This window comes from Podarcis vaucheri (genome assembly GCF_965113315.1).
Source record: "Podarcis vaucheri genome assembly, chromosome: 8".
NCBI lineage: Eukaryota > Metazoa > Chordata > Lepidosauria > Squamata > Lacertidae > Podarcis > Podarcis vaucheri.
The window spans coordinates 19,010,783-19,036,624 of NC_138766.1; the positions used below are offsets into that span (position 1 = coordinate 19,010,783).

The following is a 25,842-nucleotide window of genomic DNA, read 5'->3' on the forward strand; positions in this document are numbered from 1 at the left end:
GTGATCCAGCAGGGCTTTTCTTACGTGCTTATAATGCCCCAAGTCACCTATAAAATATTTCTAGCCTTAAGTAAATACTTTTGCCAGCATCACCTTGAAATCCCTCAATTGTTTCACTAAACGGCAGTGAACTTGTCTTGAACTTCCCTTTGAACTTGCTTTAAAGGCCCCGTTCAGGTTCCAATATGCATCTCAGCTATGTGGATAGGAGAACTCATTCAGTTCTAGTGGACTTACTGCAAGACAACTGGGTCCATAATTAAAAAAGAGATTATCCTTATAAGATATTTGACCAGTGACTTCCAGATTTTACCCTATTTTGGCAGAAATACATTATGCAGAAGTAGATAAAGAATGTGGTGCCCTCCATATATTGTTGGGCTTCAAATCCCATTAAGACCTATCAGCATGTTGGGAGTTGTAGTTCAAAAACATCTGGAGAACATCATGTAGCCTACTCTTGGACTATACCCAAAGAAACAGTTTTCCACACTTCTGGGAATAGTAACCCTGAATCCCGCTTCTGTGCATAAGTTTCTAAGTGGATATGGGAAACTGTATATGTGGAAAGCTGTTCATGGTGTTTGATACATCATGACAGTTTTGCACATAATAGTGATTAGCATGCATGTGTAAACTTCATTATTCTTTTAGGCTACGATACCCTATCCACGTATCTAAGAGTTTATCCTATGAATTCCATGGAACTTGTGTAGACTGTTAGGATATTTCCGTTCCACCTTAAGAAGGGAGCAGGTTGTTGTGTCACAGCCTGCGTATTTCCTGTTCACAGGAAGTTTATATAGCTGTTGTTTTTTCTCTCCGTGCCTGAACATCGAAGCAGGCAGTCATGTTTGTTCTTTGTTCTGACCAACGCTGAATAAAGTTGTAAATAATGCTCTCCTGGGTGCATCTTTCGTTGTACAAACTCTGCTGAAAGAGCGTGCACCAGCCTTGGAATGTGGCATATTATTTCTGAGGCTCGTGTCGCTAATTGACTGATACTGCGTTTCTACGAGAGATCAACGGATCGTCCGGAGACGGCGTGGGGGCATGATGGCTTCTGTCTCCCTGGCAGTATCCCACAGTGCAGGATGGCACTGCTCATGAACTTTTGGTGGGAGATCTTTCTAAAGAATCCAAGTGCACTGGGCCACTGGGCCACTTCATCTTAATTGGTCATTTAATCAACAATTTCCAGGTTTTATTTTCCTGCATGATAGTAATTATTATTTATTTAATCCCTCTTTAGACTCTAATTTCTGCCAATCTTCAGGATTACTAGCCTCTTATTTTTCAGAGCTAAGAATTTAAAGGCTGGTGTTACCTACGTTAGTAACCTTGCTAAAAATGTAAAAGTGTGAAATGCGTAGTTGTATTTTCTGATCTGTAGGCTAGATTGAATGTGAACCAGAAGGTAACACAAACATACTTGTGAAGCTGAGAGTCATGAAAGAATGTTACAGGTTATTATTCGCTAAAGATTTTATTTTGCCCTAAAAATGCCTGAACATCACTATACCATATGCTTTGTTTTGATATCACTGACTTAGGAAAAAATATATCTTTGTAAGTCATATTGGAAGTACAGTGGTACCTTGAACGCAATCTGTTCTGGAAGTCTGTTCAACTTCCAAAACATTCAGAAACCAAGGCACGGCTTCCAATTGGCTGCAGGAAGCTCCTGCAGCCAATTGGAAGCCGCAGAAGCCCCATCAGACATTCAGCTTCCGAATAACGTTCGCAAACCAGAACACTCACTTCCGGGTTTGAGGCGTTCGGGAGCCAAAATATTCGAGTTGCAAGGCATTTGGGATCCAAGGTACGGCTGTATTAATACTTTTAAAAGAGGCATTTGGGAATGTATCATTTCAGCTACCACATTTTGTAACTTGGTATTTTATTTTCTATTTTTCACAAATTGCTTTCCAGAAGATTCCAGTGAATGGAAAGCAAGAGGATCACATTCAGTTGTTTGATAATGCACACACACAGCCATATAGGAGTGCTAGTGTGGTGTAGTGGATAATGGGGTCTTGTGGTTCGAGGACCCAATCCCCGCTTTGTGGAATGAAGACACACAGACACAGAATATAAGGTTAATGGGCAAGAAAAGGCCACAACTTTATTGAGTACAGCAAGTGAAAAGGTATTGGCTTAGGCATTGGACCATGACAGATTGACTCCACCCACTCGGAGAGGGGGTGTGCCCAAAGGGAGTTTATTCACCAGAAGGTGGAGCCTGTTGATGCTAATACAACTATAAGCTCTCCCCTGATGTCACCGAGGGTCGTGCCATGGCCCCCTGCCACACAGGCATCAGACAGGATCCACGACCGCCAGATTCCTTTAACGGAATACCCAAAATTGAAGGGGTAGGCGATGGCCACACCTAGCCCTTCCACACACCAAGAACACATTCCAATGCCTAACCGCTACCCGAGCCCAAGAGGCTCGCTGTCAATACCCTCACAGCTGTAACCAATCCCTAATACTGATGATGATGCTACCTAACCAAATATCGTTCCCCCGATCTGAAAGATGAACCCCATCATCCCGGAACAAGGCCTGATCGCCTATCTGGATACCCTCATGAGAAATAAGTAGGCCATTCATAAAGCGCACTTTGCGGGCAATTGCACGATTTAAGAGTTTCCTGGATTTCTCAATGGCCATAATGCTCTGCACACCGCACCAAACTATTCTCTTTAGGAGCGAGGACCAGAACACAGTTGTTCGGGACATAAAGCAGCAAGCTCATCCAAGTCTTTTTTCATGCTCCACAACAAGTCCACACTCTTTCTGCTGACGAGGTCATTCTCCCCCAGTTGAAGGATAAGGATGCCAAACGCGGCAACTTTTCCTTTCAGCATAGAATCATAGAATCATAGAGTTGGAAGAGACCACAAGGGCCATCGAGTCCAACCCCCTGCCAAGCAGGAAACACCATCCGAGCACTCCTAACATATGGTTGTCAAGCCTCTGCTTAAAGACCTCCAAAGTAGGAGACTCCACCACACTTCTTGGCAGCAAATTCCACTGTCGAACAGCTCTTACTGTCAGGAAGTTCTTCCTAATGTTTAGGTGGAATCTTCTTTCTTGTAGTTTGGATGCATTGCTCCGTGTCCGCTTCTCTGGAGCAGCAGAAAACAACATTTCTCCCTCCTCTATGTGACATCCTTTTATATATTTGAACATGGCTATCATATCACGCCTTAACCTCCTCTTCTCCAGGCTAAACATGCCCAGCTCCCTTAGCCGTTCCTCATAAGGCATCGTTTCCAGGCCTTTGACCATTTTGGTTGCCCTCCTCTGGACACGTTCCAGTTTGTCAGTGTCCTTCTTGAACTGTGGTGCCCAGAACTGGACACAGTACTCCAGGTGAGGTCTGACCAGAGCAGAATACAGTGGCACTATTACTTCCCTTGATCTAGATGCTATACTCCTATTGATGCAGCCCAGAATTGCATTGGCTTTTTTAGCTGCCGCGTCACACTGTTGGCTCATGTCAAGTTTGTGGTCAACCAAGACTCCTAGATCCTTTTTCAATGGCATGAGTTCCTCCCAACGCATGCCCCGCCTTGAAAACCAGGAAACTCGCACCCAAGATGGCAGCCCGAGATTAGGGGTGAGGTCACAGGTTGCCTCGCGACGGGAAGGCGGAAAATGAGGCAGAAGGGCTGGCGCAGCAGTAACTTAAACTGCAAACCACGCCCCCTCCAAGCCGCCCGGTTGGGCGCTTACCTGTGGGTGTGGGTGCACCAGCCTGGTGAGTGGGGCAGGGGGCATAACACCCCCTGCATGATGCAGAAATCGCATCCCGCCCACAACACCTCCCCTCTTGGAGGGAGGAGAGGCTTAAGCAGAACTGAATTTAAATCCCCACTTAGTTATGAAGCTCCCAAGGTAACTTTGCACCAATCACTGATTTCCAGTGTTTTCCATGTTGTCCTCCCTACTTCTTTTAGAATAGCTCTTTAAAAATATAGCAGCAGTAGAACATAAGAACAGCCTGCTGGATCAGCCCCCCCCCCCTTTGTAGCTTGAGCAATTCATCACTCTTTTATTTTATTTTGTAATGAGCACACTTACAAATTTCTGCTCATAAAATTTAAAATAAATTAATGAGCACTTGCTCTGCCTGCAAAGAAGAAGACGGCAATTAAAACCCTTTCCCCATTCCATAATAGGAACTAACAAATTAAAAGCCAATTTCGTCACTATGTAACCATCAGAATGAACAGGAAGAATTTAATGACAGATGCAAAACAATCAATAAAACCCATCCTACCACATGCCAGAAGTGCCCAAAGGAGATTTCTTTCACATGTGGTGGGAAGATGGTGTTGCAAAAACAAGTAATGGAGAAAAATTAAAAGTCAAATTAAAAAGGTCTTAAGAGTATGACATTCCTCTCCAGCCAGTATTTTCCTTTTTGTCTCAGGTGAAAAAGTTCACTGGTTTGCCAGGACATACAAAAGTATCTTCTGACAAGCTAGCTGCAGCAAGAATACTCCTTGCCAGAATATGGAGATTGGGATTCTATTAAAAAATGAATGGACAAACTTTGGGAATTCATGGCTCCCTAAATTGACACATTATCTTAAATTTAGAGAACGAAGCAGAAGTACAACAGCTTTGTGGTAATAATTTTACTGAGTATAGCAAATATAAATGGTTTTGCCCAAATGTAAGTTGGAGGAGCCACTGAGACCATACAACACCAGTCCTTAAAGACCTACATTGGCTCCCAGTATGTTTCCGAGCACAACTCAAAGCGTTGGTGCTGACCTTTAAAGCCCAAAACGGCCTTGGCCCATTATACCTGAAGGAGCATCTCTACCCCCATCGTTCAGCCTGGCCACTGAGGTCCAGCTCCGAGGGCCTTCTGGTGGTTCCCTCACTGTGAGAAGTGAGATTACAGGGAACCAGGCAGAGGGCCTTCTCATTAGTGGCGCCACTCTGTGGAACACCCTCCCCTCAGATGTCAAGGAAATAAACAGCTATCTGACTTTTAGAGGACATCTGAAGGCAGCCCTGTTTAGGGAAGTTTTTAATGTTTGATGTTTTAATATGTTTTTAATATTCTGTTGGGAGCCGCCCAGAGTGGCTGAGGAAACCCAGTCAGATGGGCAGGGTATAAATTATAATAATAATAATATAAAAATGGTGACTTTATTATAATTTAGCAATTATCATGCCTTCAGCAGGTCAAGACAACCTCCTCATATCTGTTAGCATGGCATGCTTTGTTTTGCTTGCAGTAGTTGCAGCTAACTATAACTTTGTCTCAGCAACACTAAAAGATTCTAGTGTTCTTCGGGGCTTTTATGGAGGGGGGTCCTGGTTTGGAAGCTACAACCATCCATACTAGAGTGTTGCTACTTGCTATATAATTAGATCGTCTGAAAGGCGAAGAAGAAGAAGAAGAAGAAGAAGAAGAAGAAGAAGAAGTCGTCCAAAATTCCCTCCATGGAGGAAAAGAGAAAAGAAAGTTAAAAAAAGAAAGTTAAAAGAGAATAGTCTTATATAAATTGCATTCAGCTTCTCAGAATAGTTTATGGTAGGATAAAGTACCCTGAATCACACAGATTCTAGAGAAAAGGAACAAAATGCTTTAAAGGAAGGCTTTAAACTTTCTATCAAAGCAACAACATTCTAGGGAAAATGGGAGATCTAATACCTTTGTTTCACTATAGCACTATATTCAATGTTCTGCAATTGATTTCTGTATTTATTTACAGTTTAAGGAAGATGGCGAACTCATATTCTAAACATGTGCTGGGTAGCATGGCTAAAAATCCAAGCAAATCCAGGCCACATGGTGACCCTGTATCTTTCAGAGACCAGACTGATGAGTGCAACTCTGTTGAGGAATGGTGGGAGCCTACCCCTCCGCCTGTTCATAGTCAGGATCCTGAAACTCCATAGGAGCAGTACAGTAGTGTTGATTTGGAAGAACGGTTTGCTGAGGGGCACAGTTCGCAAGACAATAGTTGGGCAGAACTGGGAGGTGAACAGCAAGAAGAAGAACAGGAAGAGAGTGAGCTAGCTGACTCTCACTGGAAGATATGCAGTCTCTCAGTCCCAAGGCTAGCAGATTAGATAAGGTGGCTGCGCAAAAGGCTCAAAGGTTGAGAGATCAGGTGGCTAGGAGACGGGAGGATGGAAACGACTAAAGGGAAGTGGGTGGAACCTAAATTGGGAGCACCTGCAAACCGAGAATGGCCGCTTGTTCTTTTGCTGCTTTCATTACACATTTCTGTTACTGGTAAGAGATTGCTTTATCTTTGCATTGCTTTTCTATGGCCAAGGGGGAAGGATGCAGAGCCCCTAAAGCCTGACAATATCTGGGTGGAGACTTTGTGGAGACTAGAACATTCCCAAGACTACCATGTTCTTGGAAATACATAAGTTATTCACCTCTGTGTTAGAGGTTGACAGCATATCAGGCTTGAGCATGGAATGGATTGCACCCGACTTGGTTTCCCCTCTGATTAATAGGGGAAGGTGTTTCTTGTAATTCTTGGGCTTTCAGTTTGGGCTCACAATGGGCAACATCAACATAATATTTTTTAATATAGAATATATGTTGTTAACTGCATATTGCTTACAGGAGAAGGTTAAGCCAGATATGTTCAGGAAATATTTGGAGGAAGCATTTCAGACAACAGAAGCAAACTGTCAAGGTAAATGTCTGGCCTAATTTGAGTAAAAAAATAATCAATATGCCTATACTATAGCTCCTAAATTAAAACAGATAAGGAGCTGCTTGTGAATTGTGACAGCAAACTTGGTAATGTGGTACATTCCAATCGGTGCTCCCACAGCATCAGCAGACTGGCTTTGAAAACCGTATTTTGATGCCCAGCCATTGTTATGAAAATGCAAAAGGGAGCACAAATGCTTTAAAAATAAGCCCCTTTATCAGTTGCCTCCAAGAATTCTCCCAGGTAATCCACAATTCTCACTGAATGAATAGCTGTATATAATAGCATGTGTTAGTGGGGAAAATACCACCATCTTGTCTAGCATATTTAAACAACCTGCCAAACATTAACACAATGCAATAAAGCCTGGTTGTCACTTGTCAAATAAACTATCTAAGGGGCACAATTTATCTTTAAATCGTGTCCCCGTCACTATAGGAAAGGAAGATTTCATTTGACCTCTAAAGCAAAGAGGAGCACCTCTAAAAGAACTAAAATCTGAATAAACTCTTGTCTGTAAGATGAATGAAAATAAATTAGATTTCCTCCAAGAGGTAGATAAGGCAGACCTGCACAACCTGTGGCCCATCAAGCTGAATGAAGCACATAGGCCATATATGACAAGCCACTATGAGCCACTAAATGAACCTTTTCTTATTCCTGCTCTTTCTTAAAAGATGAAAGACTTGTTTTTTTAAAAAAAAAAATACCTGGAACAGAGCAACTGATAACACATACGTCTTGGGGACAAAATATTGACCCAAATACTTAATGTATGCCTCTCTCCACCTGGCCCAGAGCAGGGCCTGACAGGCCTCATAAGGACTGCTGCTGCGGTCCAGCAAGGACTGGGGTATTTTGGGGAAAGTTTCACTGGGAGATTTTGCCCTTGTTACTGATATTAACTTTTTGTATCTTTATTTTTCTGTGAAAATTGTTCGGTTTGGTTATATAGTTTTAATGTGTTTTACTTATTTTTATGACTACTTTGCTATACTTGTAATTATGTAAAGCTTTTCATACTGTAAGCCGCCTTGAGCATTGTTTTAACTGTGGAAAGACAGCATACAAATAAAATGATGGTGATGATGATGCACATCTTAGCTGTAAGGAATCAGAATTCAATATTTTCCTATATTCTTTTACTTGCTGTAGAGTCTACTCTGCCTCTACGCATATTCTATTCTGTTCCATTATGCACTTCCATTCTAGTGGTTTAAAGGAAACATTTAAAGTTACCCCAATTTCCTACAAAGCCCCTTGAGATATATATTTTGCTTATTTTCAAGAAAACATGCACAGGAGTTGCCTACATGTCTCCATTTTCAGACCTCAGGTCTCTAAGGAAGATGTTAAGGCTGAATCTTGAAGCCTCATGTCTCTCATATGTTTAAAAATAATCCCATTACAGTCTCATCTCATTGCTTTCAATTGGATTTTCTTGCAACTAACATTTTTCTCACAGGGTCATCATTCTGAATATTTGTGCAGTAAGTACTAACCTGCTGGCGTTAAAAACATTGCTTGGGTGAACAGACTTTATATTCTGGTGCATATAACCACACTTTCCCCCCTGAAACACCATGCACGTTTAATGCAACGTGATGAATAATGTGCGGAGACATGTCTTTCCCCTGATGTCTTACCTATATCAGAAGAAACTGGATGTAAACACCAATCTCAAAAGGCAGAAATCACAATGTCTGTGATATGGCAGAGGTTTGCATGCAGATAAAATATCTTTCTGCTGCTGGTTCTGGGGAAATGCTTTGTATGCTGATTCATCTGAGTCCTAAACACGCATGGGAAAGGGTTATAGTTCTGTGGTAGAGTACTTGCCTTGCATACAAAAGAGCCCAAGTTCAGCTCCTGGCATCTGCAGATATCTCCTGCCTGAAACCCCAGTCAATCACTGCCATTTAGTGTCAACAATACTGAGCTAGGATGGACCAACAGGTTGACTTGGTATAAGGCAGCTTCCTATGTTTCTTCCTGAAGGGCTCTGGCTCACAGCTGCTTTGCTTACTATACCTTCTGCACACACTTGACTTTTCATAGCATATTCATTTGATCTAGATTTTTTTTAAAGGACATATTTAATGAATTGAGTCTCCAAAAAGAAATGCTGTATTTCTACCATTCTTTGAATGCTATTGGTATATAGAATGGCCACGTCACCAAAAAAAAAGGCACTAATTTGTATATAATTTGCACATTCTACTTTATATGTATATATGCAAACATATGCACAATTACTAGAAGTCAAATACAACTCACCATTGTTGCTTCCCCAGCAAAGATAGTTGTTTTCTCAGCACAATATAGCTAATACAAAGTTCTAATATTAGCACCATTGGAAATATAAACGCTGCGGTAATGTCAAGACTGTCAGAAGAGCCCTGTCCAGCATGCTGTTCTCATGCTGTTGTCAACAGATACCTATGGGAATGGTAGTGAACTACTTATCGGTAGTGGGGCCCACCCTGTGGAACACCTTCTCATCGGATGTCAAGAAAGCAAACAACTATCTGAATTTTAGAAGACATCTGAAGGCAGCCCTGTTCAGGAAAGTTATTAATGTTTGATGTCGTATTGTGTTTCAGTTTGTTGGAAGCTGCCCAGAGTGATTTGGGCAAGCCAATCAAATAGTCAGGATACAAAAAATAATAATAATATTGTTATTGTTATTGCTATATTGTTGTTAATATGTGGCTGTTCATCCTCTCTTAAATATCTTTCTGCTTTTGGCATCTCCCTTTTTTCTTGGTGGTGATGGTGGTGGTTGGATTAGCATCTCTCCCTAACCACATGCTAAGAAGGATTTTGTGCTGGTTGCATGAAGTGGGGACTTATAATTTCCCATACCCCCCCATCCTTCATTCCCCCTCCCTTTATATTTTCATGTATATAGGAAGACACAGACACACACCTGTCCCCTCTTCTGGTGGAAAAGCCAGGTAAACATGGAATAAACAGACACAGTATTGGAGAACTGGCTGCCAAGAATTACTACCATCAGAATCTAATCTAAGAAACAGCTCTTTAAGACCGTTTAAAATTTTCAGTCTCTTCCAGTATCATCCCATGTTTGTGTTTGCTGCTTCTGTGTCTTTTTATTTCAGATGAGAAAGTCAGATTTAAAATGCTGACAAGGGTAATAAAAATTAATGATGGAAATGTGTGGTTTGCTGGCCCATTATGTGATTGCCTCCTACAAAACCATGGACTTCTCCAGTTAGGACTGGCACCAGAGGGAATTTAGACTGATTCATCACCCATTTTAGCTGGTGGACGGATCATTATAAATGACTTTATTGACCCATGGTTTTGTTCAGCATCATATGCTTCAGTGAACCAAGCAATCAACAGCTGCTAAATGCAAGTGAAAAGCCACAACAGCAAACACAGGTATTGAACTACCAGGTTGCTTGCAATCACTAGAGCCAGGATGATTCAAATCGCTAAGTTTCTATTTACTGGATAAATTTTCATTTATTTATTTATTTTTCAAATAGCTATGGCTACATCACTTGCATCCAGTTTTCATTTTCAGAGGTGGGTGGAGTCATCCAATCTGTTACTATTTGAGAATTGTACAGGAGTTAACTTTATGCTAACCAATGTTATAGGGACACAGGTGGCGCTGTGGGTTAAACCACAGAACCTAGTACTTGCTTATCAGAAGGCTGGCGGTTCGAATCCCTGTAATGGGGTGAGCTCCCGTTGCTCGGTCACAGCTCCTGCCAACCTAGCAGTTCGAAAGCACGTCAAAGTGCAAGTAGATAAATAGGGACCGCTCCGGCGGGAAGGTAAACGGCGTTTCCGTGCGCTGCTCTGGTTCGCCAGAAGCGGCTTAGTCATGCTGGCCACATGACCCGGAAGCTGTCTGCGGACAAACGCTGGCTCCCTCAGCCCATAGAGCGAGATGAGTGCCGCAACCCCAGAGTCGGTCACGACTGGACCTAATGGTCAAGGGTCCCTTTACCTTTACCTTTAACCAATGTTATGTATCAGAAGGAGATAAATCACATAGACATCTGTTGTTTCATTTGTTGGATGAAGAGACAAGCCACTGGATTGTCTTTTAAGTGGTAGTAACTAGCGGAATAAAAAGAAACAATGAAGCTGTCATTGACTTAACACTTTTTCCTCTAGGTGCAGTTCGGTCTGGTTCAGATATTCTCCTCCAAAGATTGTGCATGTAATCCCCAAGGATCATGTACTCCTTGCCTTCCACATAGGAAGTCATGTGTGAGTGGCCCTGGTGTACATGTGTAAATATGTTGTGCACAATTTTCCAGATTCCAATTTTCTTTTCCAAATGAAGAAAGGCAGAAGAAAAGCAGAAGCTGGACAAATTGCACATCTGAATGTGTAGACACCAAGTCCCATAAAGTGTGCATTTCAGCGCACTATGAAGACCTATAAAATCCACCCCATCTCAGCTTTTCCAGATTTTAGAGTTTTAAATTACTGAACAGGTTTCTAGCAGCGTTGTCTTAGCATTCAAATAGTCTTTGGGTTTTCAAAATATTCCATTCATAATATTAATATCGGATCACATCAGTATTCCTATCCCATCTGAGTGTTGACATTCACCAAATTTTGCACATTAACTGTGACATATGTGACATAAAGTTACATTTTTACAGACATTTTTAATTATAGTAGGCACTGCTCATTGCAGTTTGAGGATATATTTCAATTAGATGATATTTGTACTCGAGCTGTGATGATGTAAGTGTACGGGAAGGAGCCACTCTCACACGTAAAATGTTGGTGCAGACTTCATTAAACCCAACTCCCATTTTCATTCTAAACAGCTGTTGTGAGTAAGCAACTTATGCTAATCTGCTTTCCTCCAGATGTTTAGGACTACAAGAGTCAGCACAACCATGCTGGCTATGGGTGATATGAGTTGTAGTCCAAAAACAACTGGAGCGGTGAGGAAAGATTGTGATAACATATTCACCAAAGTAAGTGAGTAAGTAGGGGTGTGTGTGTGTGTGTGTGTGTGTTGTGTTGTGTAGCAACTTCCAATCTAAAGGCTATGGCTTACTAAGTTATTGGATGCCAGCTCCTAATTTTGGACAATGTGCCAATAAGAATAGAATCTGATGAATTGGAAAGACAGAAGCAGAACTCCTATTCATTCTCCAAGGGCATAGTAACTCCAGCTGCCAGGATTGTTGTATTTGTGATGAGGTAAAGAAAGGAAGCCGATAGAAAATATGGAGGAGTCAAGTCATATAATCGGCAACATTACTCAAGGCTTCATTTTGGAAACCTGGGCATAGACTTATTTCTGAGAAGAAGAGAGAAAGGCGCTGCACTCTGTTAAATCCCTCCCCCTCACGGATCTTGCTCTACCTACTTACAATGAAACCTGGTTTCGATTAGGAATGGAAGAGGAATCCCTTTTATCCCGATTTATACACTGAATTAGGCAGTTCTGATCCAGTTGAGTTTCACTTGCACAGGACTGTTTGCATTGAGCGCCTGCGAGAGAGATGCTCAAGTATCATGGTGGTTTAAAAGCAAAATTATGTACACAAAATGCATATATTATGCAGATAATACATATTTTAGAAAGTGTAATTTCATTTTTATTATTATATTGTTATGAGTTCGTGGGTGCCAGACCCCTCTAAAATCTGGACCCAACAAGTGTTAAAATCTAATCAAGCCAGGTGAGCTTCCTGAAGCCCTGGACCCAACAAGTGTTAAAATATAAGCCAAGCTAGCTTCTTGATGGGGTAATTGCCTGGGTGATGGGCCATTAAGAGAACAAAGCAAAGAGAGTTCTTTGTGAGACAGCACAGATAGTGAGAAGGACAAAAAACAACAGTTTGAAGTTTGGGGCTGTGATGTGAACTAGAAGTAAGCTGAAGAGAGGATCAGAGAGCAATGTTTGATTTCTCTTTGAATCCAAGGCTTTACCTATGGGAGAAATGAGACTCTTTGGGAGTATTAATGCTATGAAGTCCTCCATCATAGGCTCAGGTTGTATATATGTGTAAATAAACCATATATCATAAAGACACTGGAGTCTCCATTGTGCCTCATTTCCAAAAGGAACCGCAAACCACAGGCAAGTGCCTGGAACACTTGGAATCTTGTACTGCTCGGAGATTGGGGTGGCATGCATCAATACTTATTATATACCACCTTTGCCCCAGACTGGGATTCAAGGCAGCTTACAGATAAAATAGAAAAAGAAAAAAAGTGGAAAAGATAGTCATTAAAATGGAATGAAACATGAACAGAATTAAAACAATATAAAGAGTTATATTAAAAAAACAGATGCAGTCGTGCCTTGGATCCCGAATGCACTGGAACTTGAACGTTTTGGCTCCTGAACACCGCAACCCCGGAAGTGATTGTTCCGGTTTGCAAATGTTCTTTGGGAACCCGAATGTCCAACGGGGCTTCTGCAGCTTCCGATTGGCTGTAGGAGCTTCCTGCAGCCAATCAGAAGCCGCAATTTGGTTTTTGAACATTTTGGAAGTCAAATGGACTTCCGGAACAGATTCCATTTGACTTCAAAGGTACAACTGTAATAAGAAAAACAACATCATCATAACACTAGCTCTTTCCAGTCAGTTCCTAAAGGCCTGTTGGAATAAAAAGTTCTTTGTCTGACAGTGGAAGGACAACAGGGAAGGAGCTGATCAAACTTCTCTAGGAAGCAGCCACATAATGTATTAAGAGTTTGTATGTAGTTATTTGTATTGTTGTCTGTTTATCTGCCAGTTACTTTAAGGAAGCTGAAGTTTATATGATTATTTCCTCTACTATAACAAAGAGCTGTCATTTAGCTTAGCTGAATTGTACAGATCTTTGAACCGAATATATTTGTATACTTAAAAAAAGAAAGAAAACATGATGTGATTTTTATTCTAACCCCCTGCTATTCTTTAGGAGCATAATGCAAGCAGTCATATATTTTAAACATAGGATTTCATTGGCTTAGAATTGTAATTAACACTTGCTTTGCAGAGACACTGAAAACAACAACAACCAAAAAAACTGCCTCCACATGTGTTATATCAGCAAGAGCTGCTGCAATGCTCTTGTAAAATTGTTTCTGAGATCTTTAAGTGAGAGTGATGTTACTATGGGATTTCTCAGAGTGTTAGCTGCCCTGCCTAAAATAAGTCCTTCTCCTGCTGCTGTTTCCCTCCAACATTTAGGATATTCCACGCCTTCTGCCACCAGCATAGTGCCCACAGGTCCACAAGAATCTACAGAAGCTTTCTCTGGCACCCACCAGATCCCCTTCCTCTGCTGAAATTTGCCTTGAAAGAACCATTCTACTGTAGTCAAGATAGGTTGCAGTATGTGCTTGACTGTTCTGTGTTTGCTCCAGTTTGCAAATGTGCCCATGGGTCCCCAAAGGGTGGCAACCCCTGCTGCATACAATTAGTAGAGTCCTGCTTCTCACATGGGCATGCACATCACCCAGTTTCTCCTCACTTTACTACTCAACACATGGAGGCGGACTACACATTACTGACTCCACAGGAAAATCCACAAGTCTGCATAGAATTCTGAAAACTGTCTCCAGACAATCTGAATTACCGCAGTGTCATAATGAAGAGGAAAATGCAGCATTCTTGCCAAGCTTCTCAGGATTCAAGTTTTTCATTCTTATTCTTTCTTTAAAGCATTGCCAATTTAAACAGGGAAAACAGGTAGAGAAAAACAGGGCTCCACGTCGCCATCTGTGACACAATGTTATGTCGCACATAAAAAGGTAAAGGGACCCCTGACTGTTAAGTCCAGTCACGGACGACTCTGGGGTTGTGGTGCTCATCTCGCTTTACTGGCGATGTGGTGTAGTGGTTAAGAGCGGTAGTCTCGTAATCTGGGGAACTGGGTTCGCTTCCTCGCTCCTCCACGTGCAGCTGCTGGGTGACCTTGGGCCAGTCACACTTCTTTGAAGTCGCTCAGCCCCACTCACCTCACAGAGCGTTTGTTGTGGGGGAGGAAGGGAAAGGAGAATGTTAGCCGCTTTGAGACTCCTTTGGGTAGTGGAAGGCGAGATATCAAATCCAAACTCTTCTTCTTCTTCTGAGGGAGCCGGCGTTTGTCCGCAGACAGCTTCCGGGTCATGTGGCCAGCATGACTGGCAAAACCAGAGCAGTACAAGGAAACACCATTTACCTTCCTGCCGGAGTGGTACCTATTTATCTACTTGCACTTTGACATGCTTTCAAACTGCTAGGTTGGCAGAAGCAGGGACCGAGCAACAGGAGCTCACCCGTCACAGGGATTCAAACCGCCGACCTTCTGGTCAGCAAGCCCTAGGCTTTGTGGTTTAGACCACAGCGCCACCTGCGCCACCATATCGCACATACAACATATATAAATCACTTTTTCTTTACCAGTCTAGATGTGTACTTGGCATGCAAAACAGAGTCTCGGGGGTGGGGGGGATGCCTGAGGTTCCCCATCCATGCACTTGAGATCACATGCATACCTACCATCCCCAGCTCTTAAGTTGTACTATGCTGGGTTAAAAATCTTGTTCTGCTTTCAGCAATCCCATGAACTGTCAAGGAGCCCTAAAAAGCCCTGCTGCTTGCCCTTCAACATCAGCAGAGGGCTGCAGACCAGAGAGGGAAGCACAGTGAGAGAAAGTCTCCTGCTCCCACCAACAGGTTAGAGAAATTACTGCTTGTTCTGAACCTCAAACTTTGCGATCTTTCGTGCCGCCTCCTGTGAATTTGAGAAAGCAATTCATTACCATGTGTTATCAGCAGCCAAAGCAGCCCATGACCAGAAAGTTAAACTTGCATTGATTTATGCGGAAACTCTTCAATAAACTGCACAGTATATACTCCCTGATACGGCGACTCCATAACTACCAGAATCCATGAAAAAGACCTAAGCTAAAAATAGACGGTATAAATAATTAAAGGCGTTGCAATGAGTTTGTTTTTGCAGTAAACAGCTTAATTTTCCAAAGTGCCATTTTGCCGATGGAGGACAATAAGCCCTAAGAAACGTTTTCTTGCTATCAGCTCTTCTGCAGGAACCTTTTGATGCATTTTGTACTCTACAGACCTATGTCATTAATTATTGTCCATGCACTGTTCTAGTCCAAAGCATAATCAGTGTCTTAGCTGAGCAGAAGTGTCTCTGGCTTAGCTCTAAGGACTCTGAAATTCAAGTAAAGGCAACTGTAACAGCACTATCTCTAGCTGTCTCCACAATGAGGATCACTTCCACATGGGATACAAGCAATTCACTGTATTTCGGCTACCTATCTACAGCCTTTAATACTGACCAAGTACATTTTTCAATATATAGTACATTTCCCTCACTTACAGTAATTATTGTTGTTTTGCCGATACTGCATTGTCTACTCACATGGTAAAACAAATCATTCCTACATTTTTGTTATGTGGACTGAACTTGCAGTCTTGGAAAGTCCAGGGGTTGCCACATGCAAAACTGGTCAGCGCTCCTATGCCATTATTTGGCTGGAATAGATGGGGTGCAACAACGTCTGGAAGGCCACAGGCATGGGGGCAGTTGCCCCTCTGGATGAACTATAACCCTTTCTTTCTTTCTCAGAATATTTCTAGCATTTGTAGAAAAGTGCAAGCACTATGATTGTCATTTGTTACATGAGAAACTCACCTGCTCCACCTCTCCATATTTGTAGCCAGTGATTTAGGCACAATGAATTAAGGGCTGGAAGAATTGAATGGAGCCAAGAAATGAACTGAAGGTTTCAACAATGAGTGGAAAGACATTGCTTGGATGTCATGTCTACCCACAGACAGTGCCAGATCTGGGGTACACTAAAGGGGGCATGTACCCTGGGTGGTAGGTTAGGTAGGTGGCAAAATTCTCCTGTATGGGAAAATGGGCAGGGGAAGGCCATTGCTCCTCTGCTTTTTAATAATAATAATAATAATTTAATAATAATAATAATAATAATAATAATTTATTTATACCCTGCCATGCGGCTTTCAACAGAATATTAAAATACAATAATCTATTAAACATTAAAAGCTTCCCTAAACAGGGCTGCCTTCAGATATCTTCTAAAAGTCTGGTAGTTGTTGTTCTCTTTGACATCTGGTGGGAGGGCATTCCACAGGGTGGGTGCCACTACCGAAAAGGCCCTCTGCCTGGTACCCTGTAACTTGGCTTCTCACAGCGAGGGAACCACCAGAAGGCCCTTGACACTGGACCAGCTTTTATAGCAAGGAGAACATGTGAGCCTCAGAACAACCTTTTTGTCCATGGATGCCTTCTCTCCAAGGCCCTGCAAAATGTAAGCAGGAGAGACCAGGAGTCACATTACCTGTCTGGCTGTAAGTCTACCAGATCCCACCTCCACAGCTGCTGCATCAATTGTGCAGTTGCTAGAAGCACCCCTGCCAGTCCACACCCCTCCCAGGGTAGACAAGCTCCATTGACTCCTAAGGAAACATGGCAAGGGTGCCTTTGGGTGGTCTTTGACAGAGGAAGTGGTGTCCTTTTACCCACTGTCTTGCTTAGGAGCAAATTGGCCACTCTCATTGGGCCCAGGACTAGAACTACATGTAGTGAAGGGTGTCATGGCTGAGCAGGGCTCAGGGACTTCACCACAGCTGGAGCTGCCTTCCTCCCATCCTCTCTGAGGTGAGGCCTGCTGGTGGTATATCCTTCACCAGTGCTGGGAGGGTCAGCAAACAGCATTTGGAAAGTTTCCAAAGGCAAAAATATCACATGGATTTCACAACCAGCACAGTATAGGTTTTTGTCCTCCACAACAAAGTTTGTAGATCCAGGACTTCCTTCAGGTGGACTGCAGGTAAACCTACTGAGAACCAATGGAGGGGGTGGTGCTGTGGTCTAAACCATGGAGCCTCTCGGGCTTGCCAATCAGAAGGTTAGTGGTTCAAATCCCCGCAATGGGGTGAGCTCCCGTTGCTCTGCCCCAGCTCCTGCAACCTTAGCAATTCAAAAGCACGTCAGTGCAAGTAGATAAATAGGTACTGGTGTGGCAGGAAGGTAAATGGTGTTTCCGTGCACTCTGGTTTCCATCACGGTGTTCCATTGCGTCAGAAGCCGTTTAGTCATGCTGGCCACAAGACCCAGAAAGCTGTCCATGGATAAACGCTGGCTCCCTCAGCCTGAAAGCAAGATGAGCGCTGCAACCCCATAGTCACCTTTTACTGGACTTAACCGTCCAGGGGTCCCTTACCTTTACCTTTTAACTATACCTATTGAGAATCAATGGAGGGGTAAATCTGGAATCCCAGTTTCTCTGAGGCTAGATCCACCCAGGTTGAGGTAGAGTCATTGCTCAGCCATCAGATGTACCAGAAGTGGCAAACCTGTTATTTGATTCTAGTTACATATGTTCATTTATTTGGAGTATTTACTTTCTCCCACCCTGAGTTGGGGGGGGCATGCTGGTGTCCATGTCTTCCACCGCCACTTGTGGACCTCTAGGAATGTGTACATCCAGAGAATACAAAAGGCCAACTGGAATGGATCAGTAGGTAGGAATCTCATAAGAGATCCAGGAACATCAAAGACTAGAAGGAGTCTTAAGTATTTGGCATGTCGGTGGGTCTGTTGAAATCCTGTTAGGATGCTCCTCCAGTTTCATACTGAGACACATCTGAAAAATTGCTTTAGCCATCTTTAAACATTCAGCATTGCTGAATGTTTTATTTATATTTAAGCACCATGCCTCAGACTGTAAGAGATTTCATTAGCTTGTGTTTCAGAATCACTTATCTTTACCATGGAATCACTTTGCACCACTCTCCCTTGTGAAGAATTTCAGAACAATGTAAAAAGTGCATAAAAGGAAATATATTTGCCAACCACTATAAAAATCATGATGTCAGGAATAAACAGAGCAGCCACATATTCAGAAGATAGCCTTTGGTAAGCAAGCCACTCTTTCTCAACTTCAGTCCCCCATCTTCAGAATGGAGATAAGAATATTGACATATCTTACCAAGTTGATGTAAGCATTACATTCTGAAGGAATTGTGAACACTTTAGAATGGGATATAAAAATGATAATTATTAATGCCAACCATAGCTGTCAACCTTTTCCATTTTTTAAGGGAAATACCCTTATTCCGAATAGGATTCCTCGCAAGAAAAGAGAAAAGTTGACTGCTATGACGTCAACATTCTCATTGTATCTGTTTTGGCACATGACAAAAAATAAAATATTTGCATGATCCCCATTTGTTCCTTGTTATAAATGATAATGTTGATCACTTAGTAATGGGAGCTTTGGTCCACACAGCAGTGACAGGAGGTGGCAGCAGTAGTGGCAGCCTGTGAGGCCTCATGGCAGTGATTGGAGGTAGCGGTAGTAACAGTGGCAGCCTGAAACAGATTTAGAGGGGCATAACCAGTTTGGTTGCATTGGGCACAGAGCCTCAGAGGTGCCACAGGGAGTGCTGCAACTATGAGGTAGAATGGAAGCAGAGAGGTGAGGGTATTGCATAGGGCATCACTGAAATTTGAGATCCCAAGATCCTCAAGTCGCTGAAGATCCACTGTGAATGTGTGCATAGGTGGAAGCTTAACATGCAATTGGAAAATTCCAGGCATATGCACTTAAAAATGATTATAAAGGAAACAATAAAATGGAGAACCTGTAGTTCAGAGTTCTTCTGCCTCCCAACCTATGCCACGTGCATCAATTCTGCCTTCACAAAAGCAACATTTAAATGTAGTTCATACTTATCTGCACTATTCACCTGAGGTACATTAGGAAGAATAAAAGTTCCACTCCAACAATACTGTAACATGAGAGCTGGGGACTCTCTGCATAGGGGACTCAGGTGAAAATGAGGGCAGCTGTGCAGAAGAGATCCTCAACAAGTGTAGCTTGCCATGACTACTACTGCTGTAATCCCCTCTTTTACACAACTATCAAAATGTGCAGGAACCCTGCCCTCTTTTTCACCAGGATACCCAAACGTTTGTGCATTTTGAGCCACCAAGATTTACTAAAGCAAGCCCACTGAGCTGAATACAGCCCACCAGCTGCATATAAGGATCCCAGCAAGTGATCAATAATCCTCCATCTTTTGGTTCCTTCCTGTGATTACAAAAGTGGGGAAAGAAATGGTTGTCAAGCACCTGGCAATGTCTGCATTCAGTTTGGTGGCTTATAAGATGGGCTTGTCCTAAATCATCAAGAGAACATTTTATCACAGTGAAATACTATGCAGAGGGGCGGGGGGGGGGGACCGCTCTTCAAAACTGTAACGTGCTAACTGAAATTTGCATTTAGCACATCAGTATTTCAAATCTTACTTGATATATTGACAAGAAAAGGAACAGCTGGTGAGGCTTCTCTCCAACAATAGCTAACTCCCTGCTCACTCGTTTCTCCAGAGCAATTTCAGGGAAAGAGAGGTTGTACTTTATCAAAGCTGATGATCTCGCTTATAAGAACTACTTAGACTTACTTCAAAAATAATGTGAGCTTGATACTTCATGGGTTATCATGGCTATGGAATAACACACAAAACAAATCAGTATTATGCCGATAGCAAGAAGCCATTTTATGCATACAGCAAAAATCCTTATACTAAGTGCAATCATTCAACAAACAGAATCCAATACATCTGTTGTTTTTCCACAGACCTTAAATTCAAGTTTAATACTGGAATTCAAGTCTAACAATAAATTATGCAATTCTCTAGTTCAAAAACCCAAGTGAAATGAGTAATTATATAATTAAACACTATCAGATGTTTTGGGCACTAGACCTGAAGAGCTATTTTAGTGCAAAAACAGTTAGTACAGTGGTACCTCGGGTTAAGAACTTAATTCATTTTGGAGGTCTGTTCTTAACCTGAAACTGTTCTTAACCTGAGGTACCACTTCAGCTAATGGGGCCTCCCACTGTCGCCACCACACAATTTCTATTCTCATCCTGAAGCAAAGTTCTTAACCTGAGGTACTATTTCTGGGTTAGCGGAGTCTGTAACCTGAAGCGTCTGTAACCCAAGGTACCACTGTAAAATTTATATAGTGCTTTTAAAACAACAACCAGGACTGTTGATACTGGTTCATAATCTAAAAAAGAAGAAGATAAATGTGGCATTTCCTTTGCTTTCGAATAATAATAAAAGATGGCTCCCATTCAAAGCTGACACTGCCTTTCTGCTACCAAAAAGCATTTGAGAGCCCAGTAGGTAGGGCAGTAAATGACTGCATGGCCAGGTTGGGTCAGTGAGGGGCCCTTACAAGCTCTTAGGGCCTCACCCTGTGCCTAATCTGGCCATCTTTTTTTGGTCCTGCGCTCTGGCGTGAGCCAACTGACTCATGCCACAGGGTGGGACATGCAGGGTTGGCTGCATGCTCTGGCACAGCCAAAGCACGGGAGCCAAAACAGGACAGCTGGGATTGGGATGGGAAGCGAGAGAAGCTTCTATCAATAGGATGTCCCACTGAAAATGAGACAGTTGTTTCCCAATGAATTGGGCACAAAAATTATTTGCCTTAAACTTGTACATCAACCTACTTAAAAGCCTAACCAGGTTATATTGTAGCTTCTTGCCTCACTACGAGTACTAAGTGACCCAAGGACTGTGGCCCATATAGGTTGAACCAACTACATCCTTTTCATGAACTCCTGCAGTATCTTCTCTCCCCACATCTCTCAAGAGCAGATTCAAACATCTAGATGGAGCACATGTTTTGGGTCTGGCAACACTGCTACCCAGTGTTCCTTAAGTAATGATGTCAAGGACTGAATATGGTTGGGTTGTGCTGGCCTAAGACATTTTGCTGCCTGAAGTGGAGGCCAAATCATGCCTTCCTCCAGCACCAAATCTTTCTGCACCAGACATCTGTTTGTGCCTTAAACTATCCCTGCCACCCAGAACCACCTCAGTCCTATTCCTCAATCAACTCCCAAACACCTTTTGATACCAGAATTCTTATACTATAGATGCTAAGAATGTTTATGCTGTATTATATAACACTTCACTCCATCTTTTCAAGGAGAGATTGAGAGAGAAAGAACTAAAAATCCTAATATATTAATGTATGGTGATCCAATAATATCTGAAACAGTTTTTTCATTATCATCAAATATCAAGGAGGACAAATATTTCTATCTGGTTACCGTATCGCTACATTTAAAATAAGCCAATTGAAGCAGAACTTTTTAGAATCAGTAAAGCAAGCCAGAAAGGATCAATTGTATTTTTGTAACATAGCCTGCTGCGTGAATAACATAGGAAGAAAGAGCCCCCTAATGGCTCTAAGAAGTTAACTGCAGGGGAAGAAAAAAGGGATTTCTGTTCCACAGCATAAAGAAAATTTGTTCCCAAATAGGCAAAGTTATTAGAATGGGGAAGTCTAAGTGAGCCCGAATAAAAACATCAGAACAAAATACGGATTGATTATGCTCAAAGGTATAAAAGCAAAAATGGACATTTCCAAAGCATGTAAAACCGGTTTTAGATAGTTTCCATCACAGGGCCAACAGCAGAGAACACATGTGCTTCCAGTCATCCTTGAAAAACGCTCCAATCCATATTAGATTTACCATACAGAAGTAAAGAGCGTGTCTGATATCTTTAGTTTGTAAAAATCCTTATAGAAGCTCCATTTTTTTTTTAGTTACCCAAGTGTGCATATCATAGTGGTAATGTTTTTAGACACTGTGTATGAGTGGGAGTCAATTATATTCCCTCTGCTGCAAAGTGACATTGCTAATTATTATGAGGGATTCTTTCGCAGACAGTGAAGAAAAAGCAAATCTCCCCAGGATAAGTAATATGTTGTCCTTAAAGAGCCCAGACACAATGACCAAGGATGCCCAATGTAGAGAGAAGAGAAATTTATGTCATGAAGCTTCACCACAGCACTTCATCTAAATGATATCCAATGCAGGAAATGTAGAAGAGAGAGACTTCACTATATTTGACATGATGCGCACGCATCAAAACAGAACAGGATGCCACAACCAGTCCACCTCACGAGACAGAGACAGGAAATATTCCTCAGCCCATTTGTGTGGTATCCTCCCTTCCCCAAGGATATGTTGGTTTTAAATCGAGCCTCTTCATAATGTAAACAAGGCTATTACAATCCTGCTTAAATGATGCTGATCTGTGCAACTGCATAAATGCAAAATGGATTTCAAAAGCTTTAGCTGAAACCAGCATACATACTACATACAGGTAAGTCAGAGTTCCTCTTTCTAAAATATGACCACAGCACACACTTAAAGCATGATCCAGCTAGCTCAGGTTTCACTCCCACTGATTTCCATAAGATACATTAAAGCATTGAACTTTTCAATTGGGTTATAAGAGTTTGGCTGGACAGTGTTCCTAGAGTTTTGCTGAAGAAGAAAAAAAGCTGTGAATTTGGTTGACAAGCAATACCACAGCCTATTTGCCTGCCATTGTATATAACATGTTAAGTGTTCGGGTTGCAAGTGTTCCTTCTGTACCAATTCTTAAAATAAAACCCTTCTGTTATTGATTCCTCCAGTTTGCAATTCAAACAGATACCTTGGTTCATCAAAGGGCTTCAGATTTTTAAAGTGCTATCTTTAGCGTGTCTGGTCAGAACAAAGTCCCACTGAGTTCAATAGGACTTACTCCTGAGTAAGTGTGTACAGAAACCACAACCCACATTTCCTTTCTCACAAATAACTAAGGTGAAAATCCTATGTGCTGCTACCTGGAAGTAAATGCCAGTTAACACAGTGCAATATACGTATGACCAGCATTGGACTACGCCAGTATTTTGACACCGAATTTCATTTTAACGAAACTGGATATCAGTTAAAAATAATTGTGTGTGTGTGTGTGCATGCGTGCATACACAGAGCCTTCTGAGCTTAATCTACTGGAGGGGAGTGGGGGGATGGAATATTAATTACCGTGTGCATAAAAGCATGGTTGGCCATGTGAGACTACCTTTTAGAGTAAGAAGTCACTGTTGTAAGGGTAGCATGCTATGCAAATTGTGTTAATTGGACAACCCCCAGGAAAGTTGTGGCTGAGTATGCAAATAAGCTAATCAAAAGCTCCATTATAGCAACTCCCATTTCTCTACACATAAGAAGAAATCCGAGCAATTAAGCAGCGTCAAAAAAAGAGAACACAAAACCCTTTTGGCTGTGATCATAAGCAGCAGAATAAGCAGACTAGGTGATACTTAAAAGGTGATGCAGATCAGCACAGCTGGATTAACATAATGCAAAGCCTATTAATCTGAAGTGATGCTGCTTTATACACCCATCACCTACACAAACCAAAATCAAGCAGCCTTCTGATGTCCACACAGCTTACAGAGAATTTCCCCTCACATCTGTGAGTTTCCAGACAGGGCTAAAGAAAGTATTTCCTACCAATCTCGACGATTTTTGCAGGTGAAGCAAAACCTGCCGTTTTCGCCCATGAGAATAGGCAATCCATTCAGAAATGGGACAAACGCTCCAGAAATTGAAGACACAAGATCATAACCTCATGGGATTCACATGCTGTCTCAGAAATACTGATCTGGTCTCTGCAGGCAGTTGCATTCTAGTGTTAGGGCACCATTTATTGGACCTGCCAAGCCATGTTATTTTTAGACAACCAACAACAGTTGCTTTTGCACGGGAGTTAAGTTCACAAGTGACAGGCTTGTTTTAAAGCAGTTGCAAATGCCGAGCAAAAACAGCAGTAAAAAATACCCCCCCCCAAAGCAAGCTATTTGACAAGTACAGCAGGACTAGTAAAGAATAAATAAAATCATAGAAATAAAACATCTTACCACGTTGTCCACCCCCATATACTGCTTATTTGTGGAGGGGGGGCTATGAGGGGAGTTTGCTAGCAAAACATTTCCCAAGGAGTTAGCGGAGCATCATTTCACTACTATTGGGTTGAGGTTAAACAACCATTATTCCCCTTTACAGTTTGTTTTTTTCCTCTTGCTATACATAGTACTTCTCTTTCTTGCTCTCCCACACACAGGCAAGCCTGTACATTTAAAGGATGCAAAAATGCCAGGCTTCTACTACCTGAAGCTTAATCACATCCTAGTGATAAGGGCACATATTTAAACTTACCTTATTCAAGAAGCATCTTCAGCTCTGAGGGGGCTTACTGACCCCAGGCTTGTTGTCAGTAGTGAATCTTCAATTCAAAGACACAGATTATAAGTCAAATGAACTATTCCAAGGTCCAGTCCTATTAGCTGATTCACCGGCATACGGCTGGCATCCTCTCACGAAGGAAGAAAGCTGCACAGTAAGTTGTCCACGGAGGGAGCTAGGTAGCAGGATTATCTGGCTCCAGCAGTTACATACTGATGCCATAGTACATATTCTCTTCCTCTCTCTCTCTCTCTTGCTTCCTCGCCTCAACGCTCACTGTGCACTCAGCTCCTTTGCTGCTGTATAATCAATCCAGCTTATTTGGATCCAACAGGCCCCCGTTTAAACAGCCAATCAATAGGCAAGGTTCTGCTGCCGGTGGCCAGGGTCTTTTTCCAAGAGCGGCACAAAAACAGTAAGAGTTTAAAACCAGGAAATTTTTCTACTGTTACCCAATCCTCCTAGAAAGAAAGAGGGAGATAATAGGAGATGCTGCATTCAAAGCTGGATTTGTCTCTCTCAAAACACAGTGCCCAATTTCGCTCTGGCAAGTGTCAGTTTAAGAAGCACAGGTCAGGTAAAAAGGTGGGGATGTCTGCCTCTCCAGCCTGCACTGCATGCAGGACCTGTTAAAGGCTGAATGTTTTGTGTGCTGGGGTTAAAATATCCTCATGCCCTCACACACTTTCAGTCTGATTTCTGGAGTTGCAGAACAGACGCGGAGCATTATAATTATTCCAGTCCGAAGCATGCACCCCAGTTTGTCCTCCCTTGACACTCTGTCTGTGTCCCTCCATTTCATTGTACACGGCAGTCCCCTTAGATCGGCTACTCCTTTGCCTAGCCCAGGCTCTGATTCTCAGATTTTGGGTAGTCAAATGTAAGAGAGGGCAGGCCAGCGGTACCATTAATGGTTGTGTTTAAGAAAGGCTTGTCAACGAAGCTATGCAGACCTGCTTATAATGCCCTTGTCTATACCTATATTAAGAGCCCATGAGCCAGGCCTTCTTTTGTATCTGGCCACCCTACCTCCTGTGG

General features: G+C 42.3%; 1 protein-coding gene across 2 annotated transcripts in view; it reads right to left on the bottom strand.

The window, feature by feature from the left end:
* Nucleotides 1-25,057, bottom strand: part of CDH18 (cadherin 18) — a 671,522-nt gene extending 646,465 nt beyond the window's left edge. For both annotated transcript variants that reach the window (XM_082234344.1, XM_082234342.1), the window contains exon 1: nucleotides 24,778-25,057. The gene's annotated coding sequence lies outside the window, so the exon portion shown is untranslated. The remainder of the gene's footprint in view (nucleotides 1-24,777) is intronic.
* Between the last annotated feature and the right edge of the window lie 785 nt (nucleotides 25,058-25,842).